This window comes from Lonchura striata, chromosome 1 (assembly GCF_050655825.1).
Source record: "Lonchura striata isolate lonStrDom1 chromosome 1, ASM5065582v1, whole genome shotgun sequence".
NCBI classification, from domain to species: Eukaryota; Metazoa; Chordata; class Aves; order Passeriformes; family Estrildidae; genus Lonchura; species Lonchura striata.
In genome coordinates, this window is record NC_140703.1 from 110,883,256 (window position 1) to 110,902,866 (window position 19,611).

At 47.5% G+C, this 19,611-nt stretch overlaps 1 long non-coding RNA gene across 3 annotated transcripts in view; it reads left to right on the top strand.

The window, feature by feature from the left end:
* The first annotated feature begins 6,267 nt into the window (after positions 1-6,267).
* Positions 6,268-19,611, top strand: part of LOC110483237 (uncharacterized) — a 61,632-nt gene continuing 48,288 nt past the window's right edge. For 2 of the 3 annotated variants that reach the window (XR_014956895.1, XR_002467536.3), the window contains exon 1: positions 13,392-15,124. This is a non-coding gene — a long non-coding RNA (uncharacterized LOC110483237). The other variant, XR_014956896.1, reaches the window with a different exon arrangement.

Consider the following 19,611-nt stretch of genomic DNA (forward strand, 5'->3'; position numbering starts at 1 on the left):
GTCCAGATTCTTAGGGGCATTTTTTAAACAAGGCAAAAAAAAAAACAGGCTGAAGTTTATACATACAGCTGTGGAGAATAACACTGTAAAATTATAAGTGGGCTTGTTTCTCTGGTTGTGCCTCCCTCCCTCTCAGCAAAAGATCCTCACTTCAAAGGGAAAATGCAAGCCTCTCCCCCTCTTCCTGCACTAATTTTTTTCCCCTGAAAATATTTTTCCTCCAAATTTCCAAAGCATTGACCAATTAATTACTTCTAGTCACCATCTCGCAGCACGGCTGAGCAGTAACGAACAAATCCTTGTGGCTCACATGCTGGTGGCTTTAAAAAAAAAGATGACTTTTAATCAGTGGAATGAGCACAGGGGCAAAGCATATTGAACTTAAGCATACACAGGGAGCCCAGAGCAGCTCCAAGAGTAGAGTGTGACTGCAGTCTGCTCAGTCTGGCCTGTGGCAGGGAACTTCTGAGCAGATTCCTGGGGCAGAATGGCCAGGACATTATCCCATGCCCATTGCAGCAACAGTCAGGTGAAATGGTTTGTAAAACATTACAACTTTCATTAGTTTTTCCCTCTGACTCTGTCCTTTTTAAAGCCTCATCTTTTGAGCTGAGTGATTCCAATGAAACCAATTTTCATAAGTTCCCCCTTCCTCCACCAGCGCAAGGAAAGTTGCAGCAAAACTTCAGCTCTGCCTACAAAAAACATGAAGCAAAAGTTGTGCTTTCCCTCCAATGTCATTATTCCTTTCCATTACAAAAGTTTTGGGACAAGCACCATCTTTTACTCTCTGTAGAGCATTAAACAGCAAGATCAAAATGCTATCTATCTACTACTGCAGTCAGAGTAACAAGGAGTTGGAACAATTCCCATTCCATTTTCTGGCCTGGTTTCTGAGTAGGATGGATGGAGGCTTCTGTGAAGCACACAGTTCTTAGTTACTACCTTCCCTTGAGGTATCCAGCAATGAGATCCTTTAACACTGCCTTGCTACCCATTTCAAATGCCATTTCTCCTAACTAGGACCTGTTTTCAGGAACCAGCCCCTGCCTCTGCATACCTATCTCGCTCCTGTTATAGTTTGGTTTTTACCTGTATACTGTTAAGGCAGAATTTACTAATATTCTGACAGCAACACCCAGAAAATGCTTCAAAACCCCCTACAATTCTACTTGAAGAATGAATCTTCCTTAATCTGATTAATGAAATTTACTATACCAGGATAGTAGGAATTTTATAACTGGGGTGAATTTTGAGAATTCTTTAGCAAAGGAATTGCCCATTCCTTGCTAAAATGTCAACACTCTGCAAATGTTGGCTGATGCATATGTTGAAGAAGAGCAACTTATGATGACATTGTCACATTTTCCTCCTCTCAAAATTTCAGTAGACTTTTCTGTCAGCTCCATAAAAAATTACAGCTGGCTCCTCTGATCACCAGTGAATCACCTGGCCCACACATCAAGCATTGCCTCCTCCAGGGTGGGAATGCAGCATGAGACGTTATGCAAAATTAATTACTATTGCACAGGCAGATTAAAAGCACTTCCTAGGACAACAAGCTGCTTCTGCTTTTCCCTATTTTATTTTTATTTTAATAGAAAAGTGTGGATGAGTTTCCCCCAAATGTGACTGAAACAAACAATGCTGTGATTTTGGTGAGAGGTTTGTACCAGCTGCTGTTGAAGTTGATCTCCACTTGACAAATGATAGCTCTCCTGTGAGCCATAGGCATTTTACTCCCAGAACTAGCTCTGATCTTTCCCATGTTTCTGGCACTAGCTGAGCATGATAATACCAAGCCTTGGACCTCCTGTTTGAGAAATTGCTGGTATTGTCTGCAAGTGTCACAATCACATTATCATCCATAAATGGCGCTGTACAGAGGAACTTCTTGGGGCCCTTCTAGCTCGCCACGGTCTGTCCCTTCTGCTTTGGTCGTGCTTGATGCTGTACAGGGAGTACAAATGTGGCTTGATTGGATTAAGGCCTTTATTTCTGTGAGGTCTGCTACTATTCACTGAGGTTTAATTAAATTTGTGACCTCCAAGTGGTCAGGGAATGTGTGTCAAGTCAGGCACATAGGAAAACTGATTCATTCTGCAAAAGCTTTGTAGGTGGACAATGCCATTTGAATCTTTCATGACACCGATACCGAGAGAAGGGCCACAGCACCATCAAGCATTAAGCTTTTGCTGAGCCTCTAGGACAAAGGTTTAAGCTGAGAAGGTCCAGGTGAAGCCAAGTCTCACTTTTTATCCCTCCCTAGTTCCTACTGCTTAGTTAGTTCACTTTACAGGGGCAGTGAAACGCTTCCTGAGAGTCTGCATCACCTGGCAAAACCTGTGGGGCACGTGGCACTGGAGGCTTGGTGCAGCCTCTCCTTCCCTTCACACCCCAACCCTCAGACACTGGCAACTCCCTTCCTCAGGGTAATCCTCTCCCTCACCCACTCTCCCCTTGGTCTCCTGCCTGCCCATGGGCTCTGTCCACACCCAACTTTGTTGGAGAAAAAGAGGAAAAAGGGAAAAAGAGGAGCAGCAGAGGCCAGTCTCCATGACCAGGACTCCCTAGAGTCAGCAGAAGAGAGACAAAAAAGCAGAACACAAAATGAGTCTCTTGGATTTTGTGGCCTCAGCACCCAGTAATTTTGGTAGTATTGGGTAGAGCACAATTTTCAGATTGCAATCCTGCCATGGTCTAATTGCATTTGCCATCACTACTTCAAACCCCGTGGGAGCATTGGGATGAGTTTGGTAGTAGTATTTTCCAGCCAACTACTTTGGAAGTATTCTCCTACTGTGGCAGCAGGTAGTCCTCATATCTCAGCTGGAAGGAAATAGTCTGCCTGGTTTTCTAGACAGCTGACGTGTGACCTGCTCATGACAGTGTGGTAGGGGCCCTTCCAGTGACAGGAATTTTACCAGCAGGAGAGACAGAACAGGGATGTTGCTTCCAGAAAGATGGCTTGAAGCCTGTCTTCTCTGAGAAGACTCTCTTTGAGTGGAAGAGAGGAGACAAAACAAATGTTTCTCAGGGAGGAAGCCAGGGAAATTGTACCTCAGTGTGTCTTTGCCAAAAAGGGTCAAAGAGATGTAGGCACAGGTATTACCTTTCATTAAACAAAATAGTATATCTGAAGAAAACAACCCAGCTTTGGGGAATGCAAGCACTCCTTCAGGCCTGACATAGAAGCAGCAATCTCCCCAAGGTAAATAGAGATGAAGCAGCTGGTTAGTGCTGATTGTCCAAATGATCTGAGGTAAATGACAGCTGGTATCTGCAGGGCAGGCTGGGGGACGTGAGGAAGAGTGAGGCAGAGGTGAGAAGCCTGAAAAGAGCCAGCTTGTCTTTCATTCCTCCTCTTCTCCATAGGGTCCAAGGCCAGGAAGGTCCTTCCTTGTGCTGAGAAGGGATGGAGCTGCATGCTCCCCCTGAGCTCTCCACAAGCAGCTCACACAAGGAGAGGATTGGAGGATGCTGGGGTGGCTTTGCCTTTGGTCCAAAGGAACAACAGACACTTAGGGAATTTCTGCTGAGGGCCAAGAGAAGATAAAAAGATGAGAAGACCTACAAAGAGCAGCAACTCAGGTACTTCTGGGACACAGTCACAGTGCAGAGGAGGCAGAGGGACATCTGTTACCAAAGGGATGCCTTGATGGTGAGGGAGGGAAGCAGAAGATACAGAAACAGAAGAAGAGCTAGGGAAGACAAGGAATGACTGACAAAAGCACAGTGGAGTGGGATGAGAGAAAGTATGAGATGAGAGGGAGTTGTAAATGGCTGACAGATAGGAAAACGATCAGTAGGTGGCAAAAGGAAATTATAGAAAGAGGACGTGCTTTTCTAGGAGAAAAAGAAATATATTGCAGCTAAGAGAGCTTGTAAATATTGAAAGGATTGAGGGGAAGACACCTAAGCAATGATCCCACCAAAACAAGGCTCAGGTCTAGCCTGCCATAGCAGAAATATTTTCTCTGATGAAAATATTTCAGGGACCCAAAAGGAGCAGTTTAATCACCAAGAAATATCAAAAAATCCATGAATATTTTAAGTCTAAAATGAAAGGCAAAAGAACTCTGAAAAGAAGCCACAAGAGCTTGAAGTATTTCCAAATGGGATAGGATAGGACCACCAAGAGGACTTTATTCCAAATGTAAATAAATACACTGAAAATGCATCATCCAGAGCATCCTGCAAAACAACAAAGGACACTGTACAGTTTCAAAACACTGTCTTATATCTGCAGGTAGCCCATGGGCAGATTTCTTTTTCCAGCTTCTTTGAACAGCTATGGTATTAAAGGAAGAAAATCTGGGCAAATGTCACCTCATTAGAAGACATTCAGGACATGCATCCATCATTTAGTATGAATTAAATCCTTGGAGATTAAATTGCTCGCTATCACCAGGCACACACTGAAGAACATCTCAGCAGCATTTTCACTATCTGATTTATGGTGGAGTCATCTTTTTGTTTAGATAGTCAAGAGCAAAATAATCTTAACTATGGAAAACCTGTGAAATTGCCATATTTTGAGTATTTGTTGTAATATGGGTGCCTCTTCTCCATCTTTGGCTTTGTGTCATTATTGAGTTGGAGTTTTTTAAACTATGACCCTAAATCTTACTGTCTTTACTCCTTAAATACTATAATCACTCTTAATATGTGGAGAAAGAGGCTCAGCAAATGGGCCTAGAGCTTTAAGATTTGTCTTCAAGGGCATTATCAATAGTTTCTTGGCAGAGGAGCTCATGGCTTTCCTCCTGATAATGGTGCCCAAGTGACTCTGTAGCTTAAGCAAATAGCTCAGCATATGTATTCTAGGTGATCATCCTCTACACCATTACCTGAGCACCAGTGTCACAGAAACATAACAAGTGGCCCCTGGTCAAAGGATCTGATATATCCTCCTTCATCCTCCAGAGCCAGAGTAGTTTATAGAAAATGCCCAGATTCAGTACCTGCTTTTTCACCCTCTCCCCACTGCTGAGGTCCTCACAAGGAATACCAAAGGGCAGAGGTCGAGGTTTTTTGGATAAGTAAAGCTGTACATACCAGAGAGCACAGCTCTGCCTGCTCCTGGCTAAGCAGGGAAAGCAATTCCATGGCTTTTGGTAATAAGGACAAGGGCCAAGATGCTGCTTAGAACTCTAACCTAACATTTTACCTTGTTGCCCTGATTATTAAGATTTTCTAAAGCCTTCTGAGTTTACATTCTTGTAGAGAATTTTCTCACACAACTTTCTGTAAACAATCTATTGTTTTGCATTCCTCCATAGAGGCGGAGATATTTGATATACTGGTAGTTTGTCCAATGTCATTGGAGAGGTGGCACATTCACCCTCCAATCCACTATCACTTTTGGAAAAGTGTAAATGCTGGAGTCAGAAAATAAACTTGCTCTTTTTCACCTTTGCAATAGCAGCGGCTCACGTTGTGCTTTCACGTGTCCTAGAGTGACACTACCTGAGCAGCAGAACATCTCACTTGGCTCACCTGTGAGCCTGGTCTCCATCATGTACCAGAGGCACAGAGAGAAACTCCATGTCTGAGCAATTCCTCGTTCTCCTGGGACCATCTGTGCTGGACCTGCAGGCCTTCCTCACTCTTTCAGGGGCCAGCCTGGCACCAGCCTGTTTGCCAGCTGGACCTCCCCTCACTCCGTGTCTGTGGCAGATGGCCGGATCCACAACCCGCCTGGTGGCTGCCAGCACCTTCCCCATGAGCAGGAGATCAGATGGACTCTCACACATTGCCCTTCCTGCCTCTGATTCACGCTGGATGCCTCAAGGTCAGGGATGGCTGGATAGGAATCATGGAGACACCTGTCTTTTGATCTGGTTGCTGTGGTCTCTCTGTTCCCAGCGTCCCTGCCACGGGGGCTCTCCCCAGACAAAGCACAGGAAGGGAGGTGGGCTGTGTCTTGTGTCAGTGCATGGGGGAAGGAACACGAGAAGGGTTGGAGGGTTTTGTGATGCAGTCCATCTCTCCTTTTCTTCCTGGCGCCTTGCACATGCTTTTCTTGTCATTGCATTTTACCAAGATGTGCCTTTTTGCTTGGCTGAGAATTCATTCTTTATTAACATTAAAAGCCACTTAGTTGCAGATGTAAGAGGTTCATCAGGGCAGAGTCACATCTGCTGACTTTACAAGGGTACATCCTGCCATGTGATCCACAGCCCTCTGTGAGAGGTACTCACACTGTGGCTTTTACCACTTGTGTTTGTTCACCATTGTTGCTGGATAACATTAAGGAGGATGTTAATACCTTACTTACCCAAGGTTTTTGAAGGCCTGTTTGGCCTTCAGCAACAAAAGGGCTCTCTCTGCCTGTCCTAAGTTGTGTAGCATGGCAGATGAGTAACCTTTCCCTTAGTACCCTTCTCATACTTCATGTACAGAGGAGAAAGATTATTCTCTCCACTGAATACTTTAATACCTTCTATTTTTACTTCTGAGAAAGTTTGGAGGTTACATTTTCCTTAGCAACCCACTGAAGTCTGAAGTCTTCACTCTGTGCTTAATAAATCTTGCTGAACTTAAAAATACCTCCCCTGAGTAAAACCAAAATAAAAATTGAGTAGAGTCTTTGGGATTTACTTCCCTTTTCTCTGATTCTCCTATGATTGTCTGTACCATTTTGCCTTTGACATGTTTTTTCCATTTGCTGGGTGTTGTAGGAACTTTTGCATTCTTCCTATAATGAGTCCATGTGAAGAAGATGAAGGAGTACACACAAAGTTCAAAGACACCTTGTGCTGTTGTCATGGTTTTAAGCCCAGCTGAAAATTAAGCACTCTTTATTGCTATCAAGACTTCTCGTAGCTCTGATGCTCAGGGCTAATGTCTTGAGCCCAGACAAGTCGAGGGTGGCTCCAGAGATGTGGTGACCCATCTCCCCCATGCCCTGCAAGATCAGCCTGCAAGCTTGACTGAAGCAGGCACTGGGAGCACGATTTCTCCTTCACTGCTGACTTCCCCTTGGGACAGGCTGGTGCAAGCTGGCTCTGGCAGGATCAGCTGCTGTGGAGGGCACAAAAAAGGAAACAGGAATATTGTTCTTCTATCTGTCCCTTACCCTGATGAGATCTGCCAGCTGCACGGTGTCCAGGGGTGTGGTGGGTGTTCCTCTGCTGGGAGGAGAGGTGTTGAACACTGTGTGGCCATCCCAGGCTCTGGCTGCTGATGAGCACCGTCAGTGCCCCTCAGATAATGATGACTTACCTCCTCCCAGACTGGCCTGTGGAAAGCTCCACTGCTTGTAAGTAACTGCTCCTTTCAGCTTCAATGACATGTCACATCCATCCTTGAGCTCTTCCAAAAATTCCCTCCTGGGACTTTGCTTTCCCCATAACTCGGAGTGACGTGCATTGGCAAGGGGAGAGACGAGGGTCTCGCTCAGCTCAGTCCTGATGTGTGTAAATGAAAAGGCTGGGTGGCGGGGTGGGGTGGGGAGAGGCCTGTGGCAGAGTAAATAAATTGCACCCTGCCTGTGTTATGCCAGCAGGGCTCCAGAGCAGTGCTATGGGCTTTTGTAAATGGGAATTTGCCTCCTCAATCGCTCAGGGCAGTGCTGTCAAACAGCGTTGCCAGGCTTTTGCCTCATCCAGAGGTCTCAAACATTTTCCAAGCCTCCCCACTTCAATTTACTTTTACAAAATTTTGTTTCCCTTTTGGGGAGGGGGCAGGAAAAAAAAAGGCAGAAAAGTGAGTCCAGAAAACCCACAAGAGGCTGTGGGAGAAGGGGAGGGGAGGCAGCAGGTGAGTGGGAAGGAATGGGAGGCTGAGCAAGACAAGGGCTCTCACAACACAGGAATTCAGGCTCTTCCCCCCTCGGCTCCCCCTCACACCCTTGTTTGAATTTAGCATGTGTCCTCCTATGGCGTCGTAATTACTAAGATTACCAAATGAATCTTTGCTTCTGTACACACCGGGCATTCAGCGGAGCTCTAATAGTTGTCATTAAGTTTTCAGGGAGGTGGGAGAAGATAGATTGAATGCATGCACTCCAGCACTGTGCAGAGCCCATTGATGGCTGCTGAGTAATGATTTTTTTCTAATTGGTGGAGAGCAGCGGCCCTAATGGATGGAGCCTCTCTGTGCATTTGCACTGTCTCCTCAATCAATAACCCTCGCTGTGCCTGGCACGGAGGAGCTCCTGAAAGCCCCTTTGTAATAATGGATTGCTGGAGGTTACACAAGCCGCTGTGTCCCGCTGAGTCAGCCCCTGGCAGGCACCTCTGCTCCCCCGGGCCCCCCGTTCAGGAGGGACCCCGCAGCGGGACCCTCGCCTCGGTCCCTGCCCCGGCCCACGGCCACGGCGCCCCGCGGCTCCGCGCCTTGCGGGAAGCGTTCTGTTGCCCGGGCTGGCTCGGAGGAGCGGGAACAGCTGGGAAGATTTTTATTGGCTTTGGCTTGGGAAGTTTGGCTTTTTATAGGAGGCTTTGTGCGGGTTTCTTCCCCGCCCTCCTCTCATCTTCGTAGTGAAAACTCCACAGGTCAGATGCTGAGAACGGAGGCTGAAATCGCAGCGAGGTCAGGCCCTGCCAGGCAGGGCTCTTGACTTGGCCGGAGCAGGAGCCCAGCTCAGGCAGAGCAAGCTTTGGCCACCCACTAACCAACCACCAGGCATGCACAGCCTGTTTGCATCCTCGCCCTCAACACCCCCAGTTCCTGCTTTCTTTCTGAAGGATGACATGTGAGTGAGAGCCACAAGAGAGCTCTCGAAATTCAACCTTGCCAGTGCATTTCCAGGAGGCAGGCAAGGTCTCGGGTTGGGGGTAGAGATGAAAAATGGGATGTTATAGGGAATCTTAAAAGGGATGCCTCAACGCTGAGATCAACAGCTCAGCCTTCCTCTTCCCAACACAAGAGAGCCTTTTAGTGGAGAAAAAGAGGGGATTTCCATGGTTTGATGAGATTTACAGATGGCTGAGGCTTGGTTTCTTCACTGTTACTCTGCTTCAGCTCTGTGTCCTCACAGCCCACTGCAGAGCATTTCTGAGTGGCAGCCTGTTGTCACTGTGAGCTCTAAACCTCCCAGAAAAGGGTCTCATTGCTGGGGCCTTTTGGAAGTGAACCTGCCCTAGCTGTGTGATCCAGACCCCCATAACTCAGGGCTCTCAAGTGTCCTGCACTGTGTCTGCTCTTGTTTGCTTTCTGGTGAGGTTTTTACATCTCATTGTGTACCTGGGCTTTACCCAGCTGCATAACCCAGGCTATCATCCACCCCAGTGTCTGGAAGGACCATTACTGTGTGACAGGAGAGCTTGGGATTGCCCAGATTGCATGGCTGGCTGCTGTCAGTCCCACTGTGAATGCAGACAGTCTGGATCTCCTCCAGCCTTGAAGTAATTGGCATTTTCTGGTGTCTTCTCCAATGTTTTTGGGTATTCATAGCTTGTAATGATCTCAAATCCTTCTCCCTGACATCAAAAGAGAATTCAAGGTCTACCCCAACTTGCTTTAGTTAAAAGCTGAAAACACAAAAGGGTAAGGAGAGCTTATTTTGCTGGCAGGGAGGACCTGACCTCAAAACTTCATATTGAGCCCCAGGCTGAAAGTGGCTCTTTGGGTCTGTGTGGCAGAGGGCATCTCAGGATGTGAGCAGCATGATCTGCTGCTGATCCCTCCAGGGCTCAGGACATAGCAATGAGCAGGTCCCAAAGGACCTGCATCACCCCAGTAGCCTGGGAACATGAGTGGGGGCAGGAGGGGGATCTGAGACTCTGCAGAAACCTCATGTCCTTGCTTGGCAAATGACTACTGGAAAACCCCAGGATGGGCTTCATCAGAGGCTGCTTCTGTGTTTCCAGGAACGCCTTAGTTGCAGCTGAAGAAGTGGCAAGTAAAGGGTTGTAGAAGAAGAAATATATTTTCTCGGTTGATGTCCTGGTGAGGGAAAGACTATGGAATTGTTTTAGGAGGTGGAAGCTCAATTCATCCTCATTGTCACTCCTGACTCTCCATCTGAGTGCAGTGAGTGATTTTATCTCCCTTTCACAGGGGCAGTCAGTCATACATAAGCTACTTCCTCACTGAGCAAGGAGTGTCAGGAGGAGAAGGAAGCAGGTGGCTTTCATTCTGTTTTTCAGCAGTGTCTCTCACCAGGATGTGCAGAGGTCCAAGCAGGAGTGAGGTAAATTCTTCCAGGATCTGTGTCCACCCCAGTGCATCATGGCTAGAACCCTCCCTCCCTCTATAAGAGCATCCCTCAGATCCTCCTGTCTCTGAGATCAGCCCGGAGATGTTTGCCACAGAATGAACCAACCTTGCTCAGGGGCCTGTGGCTGCCCTCTGCCAGTGCCCAAGGTGACCAAATGTGCACTGGGAGGACAAAGGGGTGAAACCCCAGCCTGGGGAGGCAGGCACAGGCAGCAAAGAGGGGACAAGAAGAAAGGGGTCAGGGAGGTCCTTTTGTAGAGCACCTGGGACAGAGGGTCCTGGAAGGGAAACCAGAGCAATGGTGAGGCAGAGGTGCAAGAGCTGAGACCTCCCAGACAGAGACAGCAGAGCACAGAATGTTTCCTCTCTGCTTGGGAATGAGGGAACTCCTCAACCACCAGCAGGGCAGGACTGGTTCAACAGAGACTGGAGACGAGATAGACCAAGGCAGGATTACAGAAAATCTGGGTGCAAAGTTTTGAGGAAAGATAGAGGAGTTATGTGTTTCTGCCTTTTATGAAGATGTTCTAGAATCCTTTTGTAATGGTTATTATCACTTAAGCAAAGGGGCAGGCCACTTCAGCAGTGTAGTTTGAGCTGGAAAAGGAAGCTGTGCTTGGGGCGGGGGGACTGCCCCAGAATCCTGCCCCTGTAGCAGAACCTGGGATTACTGCTAAACAGGGGTCCCTAAAGGGAAATCAGGAAAAGCTCCTTAGCTGGCAGAGAGGAGAACCCAAAGCAATGGAAAGGATTGGCATTCAGGAGCAGGATTTGGCCCAGCTGTCAGTCCTGGCTTGCCAAATGCAGATGGTGGCAAAGGAAAAGGATTTGTCTCATCTACTTTCTATCACAGCTGTGTTAACTCATCAGTGTTGCAGGAGTTAAAATAAATGTACAGTTTTCAGAGCAGGACCACGTTTCACCTGTGCTATAACTGATGAGTGGATTAGGGCAGCCACTGCCCTATATCCTGTCCCAGCCACAGAGTTCCTGGCAGTGGGACTCTGGTGCTCTTGCAGCACAACTGTGGCATATCAGAGCACAAGAGCACGGGGCCACAGTGGAGCCTGAAGGCATCCAGCTGTTCATTTAAGCTGCTGCTTCTTCACAATCCACTTACTACAGGGTGTCTCATATAAATCAAACTGGAAACATTGCCATAAACTCTACTTTCTGTGTAGTTTTGGAAGTAGAAAAAACCTCTAGACTCATCCAGGAGCTCTGGTGAGGGTATTACAGTGGCTCAGGTGGAAGTGTTTCCTGTTTTCCTGCAGTGCCCACCTGCCTTTCTGAGAGGTAGGTCAGTACACAAAGCAGTGCCAGATACCCTCTTTTGCTCATGGACATAAATTTTTATTCTTTGTTTGTTTGCAATCCTGCTTAATCTAGAGGAAATCATCTTCAGTTGGGAAATATAGCTTACTGTTAATTTACAAAAATCACAACCTTCTCACCTGCACTTGTGATTTCTCACCTGCCCTGACAGCTCCTCAGGAACTCCAGACCTATCCTCTGCAGCTTCTTTTCCTGGCTTAATTCTGTGTTTTAGGAAAACAATGTCAGGAAATCAGACAAACCAGGATCTCTCCAAACTGTCCCTATGAACAAGTCCATAATTTCCACAAAGAAGCTTACAATGAGTGACATGAGAATACCCATTCCTATTATGAAAATTAAAAAGAAATAAAAAGCCATGCAACAAAAAACCCAGGAGCTGTCTGAAAGAAAACTGTCACAAAGGAAAGGAGCAAGGGCTCAGTTTCTCTGACAATCAGAGTGATAGAGCTTGCATGAGGATTTATTTCAGTATTCTTCTTCAGCACACACGAGACTCCCAGGAGGGTGTTTCAGATCTCATTTCTTAACTTTCCTGATTGGAGCTGAGACTTGCATTTATTCGGCTTTTTCATTTTACCCTAACATTTGGAGTCCTGCTTGATCTCCTACAACCTCCCTGCCTGTTGTGCCTCACCCTCTTCCCCAGACCCCTCACCACTGCCCAGAGAGATAAAATACAGAGCACATGGCAGTGACCACAGCTCCAGCAAACTCAGTTCATCCCTGCTGCTCTCCCAGCAGGACACAGTCCCTTCCCAGAGGCGTGACCCAGCCCATGGCTATTTACAGCAGTCAAGAGTTCAGCTTGTTTTCCCAAAGCATGTTTTCATTATAGCTCAGGGGAAAGGCTCCTAAGAAAAGAAAAAATATCTCTTTCCAGCTCTGGAAAAAACAGCTGAACTGGCCCCTCTGATGGTTTCCAGAATCTCCTAGAACATGAAGTTATAGAGTCATAGGAGGAGCCAAGGAATAAGGACCCTGGTTGAGTTCTGGAGGCTCTCACACACAGCAGCTTCTCACTCTGCACAGAATCACTGGCCAAAGGACTGCAGCATCCAGGGCCCACAGCTGGCCTCGGGGCCTGGGTCCTGGCATCTCCTCCTGCTTTCTCCCCATGTTACTTTAATTTGGCATAGGAAAATTTCTTCTTCCAAATGCTGTTTCAGTTCAGTCTTGCTTATTTCAGACTTTTTTCAGATTATGTAGGAACACCATTAGTTTGGAGCAAGAGATCCCTGCCTTTGATTACACATCTTGGAGCAGAAGACCAAAGTGGCATTTAATAAACCATCACCTTTGCCAAAAGCAGCATAATCAAATCCTGTGAAATGGGCAATTGCTGCGATGGAGATAGCTTGAGCTGGTGTGCTGGCAGAGCCACAGCTGCTTGTCTCCTGGTACTGCTGAGCCAGGCTCAAGAGCCTGAACACGGCTTTGGGCTCTGGCAGAGTCTCAGAGGCACTGCATGCTCAAGCATCCCAAGGGCAGCAAACCCCCCTTGCACCAGTGCCTGCCACCCAGTCTGCGAAGCGCTTTTGCATCAGCTCCAAGAGCAAGAGGCACAAGAGTGAGTGAGAAAGAGAGATGTTCACTCAAACTGGCAGCTGCCTTTTGTTTCACGATGGCAGCTGCCAGCAAGAGACAGGCAGGGCAAGGGAAAAACACACAAGAGCAACACGCTAGATGCAAAGCATATTACACGCTAGATTTAAAATAAAATAGCATGCATGAGGGGTAAATATTCAGCATAATGCATGACGACTCAGCCCCGTCATTCTCCTTCCATTTCCTAGGAGCTGTGGGACTGCATCTCCCTGGGCAGCACTGGCCATCCTGGAAGAAAAGACAGGGCCAACACTCCAAGTGTGTAAGCAAAGGAAGTAAGTGCCTAAACATTGACTTTTTTCATCCACTTGAGACAGGTGAAAGGAGAAATATCACTTCAGTGGAGAAGGGTGGTCTGTGGATGATTCTGTACAGTGGGCTTGTTGTTTCTCTCACTTCTGACAGCTCGCTTGCTTCCTCTCCTTGCGGGACCTTATTTCAGTCAGTCTGATGTTTTTGGCAGGGTGATGGCTTTGGAGCCTGATCCCCCCTCCTCTGCAGAGGCAGTGCTGGCAGCAGTGCTGCACATCTTTCTTCTCCTCCACCTCAGCCCCCCAGCACCACCTCCTGCACCAGGGGAAGCCCTTTGTCACGCCAGGCTCCACTGCCAAACAGCTGCCAGGACCTGGGCAATGCTGGACAAGGTCTGTGCCTGCATCCTCCAGGGCTGAAGGATCACCCCTGGTCCTTTGCCTCCCCACCCATCCCAGTGTTGTTGCTCAGACAGGCATGCCAGCAAGGGTAGGCAGACATTTCCCAAGCCCTTTCCCAAGTGCAGAGTTTGACAGCACAGGGAATCTGTCTCTGGGCTCCCTGACACTGCAGGAAAAGCACTTTGGCCATGTGGCACTCACTCCACTGGTTTGAATTTATTTTAATGGTTCTGACAGGCCAACTTTGTACCAGCAGCTTCTTCTGCCAGATCAGATATTGTTTACCCACCCTGCTTTAACTTTATGCCATGTTCAATATCTCCTCTCCACACCAAGCTCACTCGGTGCCAGATCAGGTGTCATCTGTCCTCCCTCGTGCAGCGCAGAGCACAAAGCTGGCACGTGCTGCCTGTCCTGCACTCTGCCTAATTCAGCACAAACGTGAGCACACTGCTGAGGGCTCTGGTGCTGCATGGAGCTGGCACTCACTGCCAGGGGAGCAGCCCCAGCAGCTGCCCGGAGCACCAGGCACACCGTGCAAGCCCAGCCCCAGCACCTGGGGGATGTAAAGGTGAGGCTGGGACACCGGCAAGCCCTGCCTGAGCTTGTAAATGTGCTAGGAAAGGCAAGCAGGGGGAAAGTTGTGCTTTTAGTACCTCAGGTTAAAAGGACACTGAGGTAAGATGAGGTTTACCTGAGTCTGAATTCAAGCTGCTAGCCCCCTTTAAAAGTAAATAGATAAATAAATAAAGATAAAAAACATGTTACTGTGGGTTTTTTCTAACTCAAGTTAGTCAAGTCACACTAAAAAAAGGCACCTTTTCTTTATTTACGTGTTCTGATCTAGAAGTGCAAACATACCTGAAACAGGTCTGGGCTCCTTTTTATGCAGGGAAATGTTTCAGAGGAATCCGAGGAACTGGGACATTTCTGCATGCAATGTAGGGAAAGAAACGTATTGTCTGAGAGCAAAGTGACTCTGAATGTGGCCACAGAGATAAAATGGGGAGTTCAGCTCCTGCATGCAAGAGCAGCATTTCTCAAAGACACCTTTTTTTTTCTGTTTGATTTTTTTAATGTTTATTTTAAGTGAAGCTCTTTTCTGTCTTATTTTTTTTTCTGGGTTTTTATCTTCGTACAGAACACACTCTGTGACCCCGGCGGAGGGAAAGCAGCAGAGTCCTGCCTCCTCTCTGGATGTGTTTGGGAGCAGTGACTGATCAAAGTCAGCGCCGTGCGAGCCCCGCTGAGTTACTCCTCTTGCCACGCGTTCCGGTTTTGACAGACTGCATCGTTTGCTGTGTTGATGTAGCAGGATTCCACACACTATGAATATTCACGGCGCATGTTAAATTAACCAGGTGAGAAAGTACAGGTTTGTTTTGCATGTTAACTCTGTGTTAACGCTGCCCCTAAGTGGTTAAGTTGGTTTATTGCAAGTTAATTAACCCTCATTTCGGGCAGTTATTTATTTATTTGCCGAAGACTGTCGTGGCTTTTTCTATTCCAGCTTCATGACTAGACCTTGCCTCTCTATCTAGTCTGTGTTTGCATCCTACTCTGTGTGGATTTCACAAAACTGCAACATTTTCAGCCAACTCAGCTTGGAAGACACATGTAGAGGAAAACACGGATGCCTACTACACATTTGTTACTCAATCCAAGCAAGGCTGCGATCCTGCTAGCAGGCTCCTCCCCCTCCACTCGTTTTAATTAGCATTTCCAGGATGCTTGGTAGCACAAAGTTATGATGGGCTGCCTTTTGCATCTTTCCTCCGTCATCAGTGTGCCACTCCATGAACATTTCATCACGCAGGCAAGCCTTTACTCAAACTTGATATATTCCCAGGCTTTGATATTCACCCTCGTGTTGCCATCCTTCTGCATGGATCCATGCAATGTGTCAAGATCACACCTTCTCTGGGGTAGCTGGTTGCTGTTGGAGAGGTGTGTGGGTGTGGGCACACTGAGCAGAGCAGCTCAAGCTGATGGTGAGGCCTTGAGCTTCCCTTCTTCACGGTGTGTTCCCCTCCACCTGCCCCATGGGAGAAGCAGGAGAGAAAGGAAAGAAACAGCTGTTTGCAGTTTTTTTGCTGTATAGGGCCTCACGCCAACAGGGGAGACTTGAAAAAGCCTCCATCAGAACAACTGATGTGCTGGGCTCTGAGGATCCTTTTTAAATCTTCAACCTTGCTTTAGTTTCTTCCAGACTATTTTTGGGGAGCTTGGCTCTGCTCCCCGGCTTGGCTTTCAGTTGCCAAACTGCCTCCCAGAGAAGTGAGGTGACCACTGGGACACCTTCAAAGCAGAGTTTCATTTCTGAAGTTCTTCAGCTCCTTTTGGGATGGTATGGAGGAAAAGTGCCTCATCATCCTCAGGGGCTGGGATCCAAACGGGCAGGGTTAAATCAGCAGCAGGCAGAGTGCTTTGCACACTGGGCTTGCATCTCCGGAGACCTGGAGGTAATTCTCAGTGCAGTCTCTAGCTGAGGAAAGCAGACCTGGTCAATATTGCAGTAGCAGATGCCTGCACACTGCACTGCACCAGGCAGCAGAGCAATCCATCCCTGCTCAGCCTGTGTTGGCAGCACAGGGAGAGGAAAGTGAGGAAGAGCAGGAGCAGTGCAGCTCAGGATACCTGGATATATTGGCAGAATCTCTCTCTTGATTATCAGCCTCTTCTTTCCATAAGCTCTAAAATAAGAGCATAAAGAAAACCGGAGAGCAGTGAATCTTCAGGAAGGTCTCCAGTCTTTGGCAGAGAGCACAAGCTGCTTTTCCATCATGCCAGCACTGCCCTTCACCTTGAATGAGCGACATTTGTCTCCTTTCCCCTTCGCTCCGGAGAGCGGAGTCCGGGGAGGCGTCTCAGGCTTCTCGGAGCAGCCAAAGCCGGCTCCCTGGAGCACATCCAGCGCCGGGGCTCGGAGGGAGATGCCCGGCCTGGCGGAGCAGGGGCTGGGGAGGGAGCGATGGGGCGAGCATCCCTCCCTCGCCGGCGCCCCGCTCCTGCCGCGGAGCGCTGCCCGCATCCCGGCCCCGCGCAGCGCGGCTGGCGCGGAGTTAAGGACTCCAGAGTCCGGGATGCGAGAGGAGCCGTGACGGTGCGAGGGGACCTTCGCTCTTCTGAAAGGGTCTTTGGGAGGGCAGTGACAGTGGCACGATTATAGATCCCTCTGCTTCGTAAAAACCTGCCGCCGCATCTCCTTGGCGCTGTGTTTTCCGTCGGAGCTGAAAAGTCTGCATGAAAACTCAGGGACTACCTTAAATACCCCTAGCTAAGCCTTCTTAAAACTCCTATTAAAATACGAACGCCGCAGTCAAAACGGCAGGCTGGAGGTCTGCCCAGTGGCCAAATAAATCCAAATATTCCAGATATCCTGTTAGCGAGCCCCCATTAAAACCCGACAACTGGCTAATACCAAAGGCAACGTGGATCTGAAAGACAGAAAAAACGTGACCCTTCCTGCAAAGCAGCCCGGGTTTATGTCTTGCTTTTTCAAAGCAGGGCTTCTCTGCTTTAATGCTGTTCTCCTCCCAGGGGCTGTAGCAAAGGGTCGCTGGGGCCCGGTGAGAGGCTCAGGGCTGTAAGGGCTGGGGGCTGTGTAGCCACAGCTCCTCGCAGCCCCAGCCCCACAGGCAGCACCAGCCACCGAGCAGCCCCTGCCAGGGACCTCCCTGCCCTGGACCGCGGCTCAAAGCCCGGTGCCAGGGCTCAGGCCAGCCTGCAAAACAGCCCTTTATCTGCATTTGCTGCTTTGATGGCGTCTGCAGGCACATTCTGCGCTCTTTATCTGTTTCCTCAAATAAATTAATAAATAAAAGACACAGAGGCTGGAAATAAGGACAGAGAAAATGAACAGATTTTGATCTAGTAAGCAATTTAAATCTAGGCTGGCAAGCTGCATTCGCTCATTCATTAATTCTGCCGCGTGCTCAGAAAACCCCAGCAGGACTCTCCTCCAGCAGGAGAACTTCCGACTGCGAAATAAACCCCGCGTAACCAGATTAGCTGTGAGGTATGCATCAGCCAGGTCCTAGGCATTAATTCAGGCATACTTGCTCTGCACTGTACACTGCTAGAGCCTGATTTCTGGATCAGGTGTTGCTCACTGGAGGGCATAAACTCTCCGAAGTTTCCTATCTCCCACCTCTCCCAGTACTGCTATTCCTTCCTCAATAAATTAAAAAATAAGTGCTATCTGTGAGTCTTGATTCAGCAGTTAATAGCAACATTATTAATACCTTGTCTTTCGGTGTCACATAACTCAAAAGTGGCTGAATGGTTTTGTTCTGGCATTACAAAATTCTGTGGCATTTGGGTTTAGCCCAAGCAGAGAAAATCTCACCTTAAAACTTCAGCATTGGTAGAATCAGAATATATTTAGCGTGCAGAAAGTAATGGGCAAGATGGAAATCTCTGCATTAGCTTAGTGCAGTCTTCCACCTTGCAGGTCTGTGTTGTACTGACTCACGAGGTGATTAGTGTCTGTGTGAGCGACTTCAATTATAGTATTATCATCTTATTTATCACTTGATAAATGGAGTGGGACAGGGTCCTGTTTGCGTCAGGTGCTGCACAAGCACTCAGATGTGCTCAGACAAGATCCTGAGGACATCCATAAAGTGAATGGGACATGAGTGGGGATCTTCAGACAAGGACCCCCTTCCAGGAGCTGCCATGGGAAAAGCTGTGGTCTGGCTTGCCAGCAAACTCCTAGTTCTCTCTACGTGCTCCTGTGGCCTGAGCATAGATCAGACAATGTAAAGTCAATGCTAAGTCTGTTTGTACAGGCTTTTTTAGAAGTGGAGACTGAGCAGGTTTGGGTTGCTTGGGATTTTTTTTTAAAAGACAAAATCTTCAGCTTATTTGGGTCTCAAACATTTTTTTTATTATGACTATCTAAAATAGGGTTTATGACATAGTTAAAATTCATGTATTGTCTCCACTGCAATTTCAATACTTTATTCCAATTTCAATACTTTATTTGCTATGGGGAAATCTCATACATGATAATGGTAAAGCTTCAGTTATGAAGTGAGCTGGGATGATCCTGTGGGTACCAAATCTCTCCTCACAAACACTAAAACAAAACTTGGCCAATAAGTTTTCCACTCTGTGGAGAAGCTTTGGCTGCCAGCACCTTTGACATACCTCCTCTGAAGATGAATGTCTTTGATTTCCCATTTACATCAGTCTGGCACCTTTCCAATATATCAGCTCAATCTCATTTTTTTCAGGGAGTGCCTTTGTACACATCATGTGTACGTGTTCCTGCTATTATTCTGAAGTGTGGAAAAATCACTGCCCCAACTAATTCCCAAACTTTCACTGAACTGAAATTTGGAAACACAAATAATTCCTTCAATTTGGCCTGCAAATCACACTTTTTGAATTGGATCTTTCAATATAAAGTTCCCACCAAGACAGTTTTTCTCTCGTGACAGTCATCCATTCAAGGGCCACGTCACGGAGAGCACAGAGAGTAGGGATGAAAACATGCACAATCTACTTTTTTCTTTTCTCTCATCTGTCCCAGTCAGAAGAATGTTCACAGGTTGGAGAATTTAGCTTCATCAGAGTCCTTCTGTTCTATTTATCAAGTTTTAGTCCAAATAATAGCTGTGAAAATGTTTAATTTGTTAGCAATGAAAATACTTAGCTGGCATTGATTTTGGAGCTACATGTTGCTGAATATGAGCTGGTGCTTTTGCTCCTGAACCATCGGATGAAATGCAAGAGCATGTTCAGATGCTGGCTGAGATGAGAGTCTCCAAGGTGCATGTGTTAACACTGCAGTGAAGAAAGCAGCCTCATCCCACAGACTTTAAAGAATACACATGGCTTT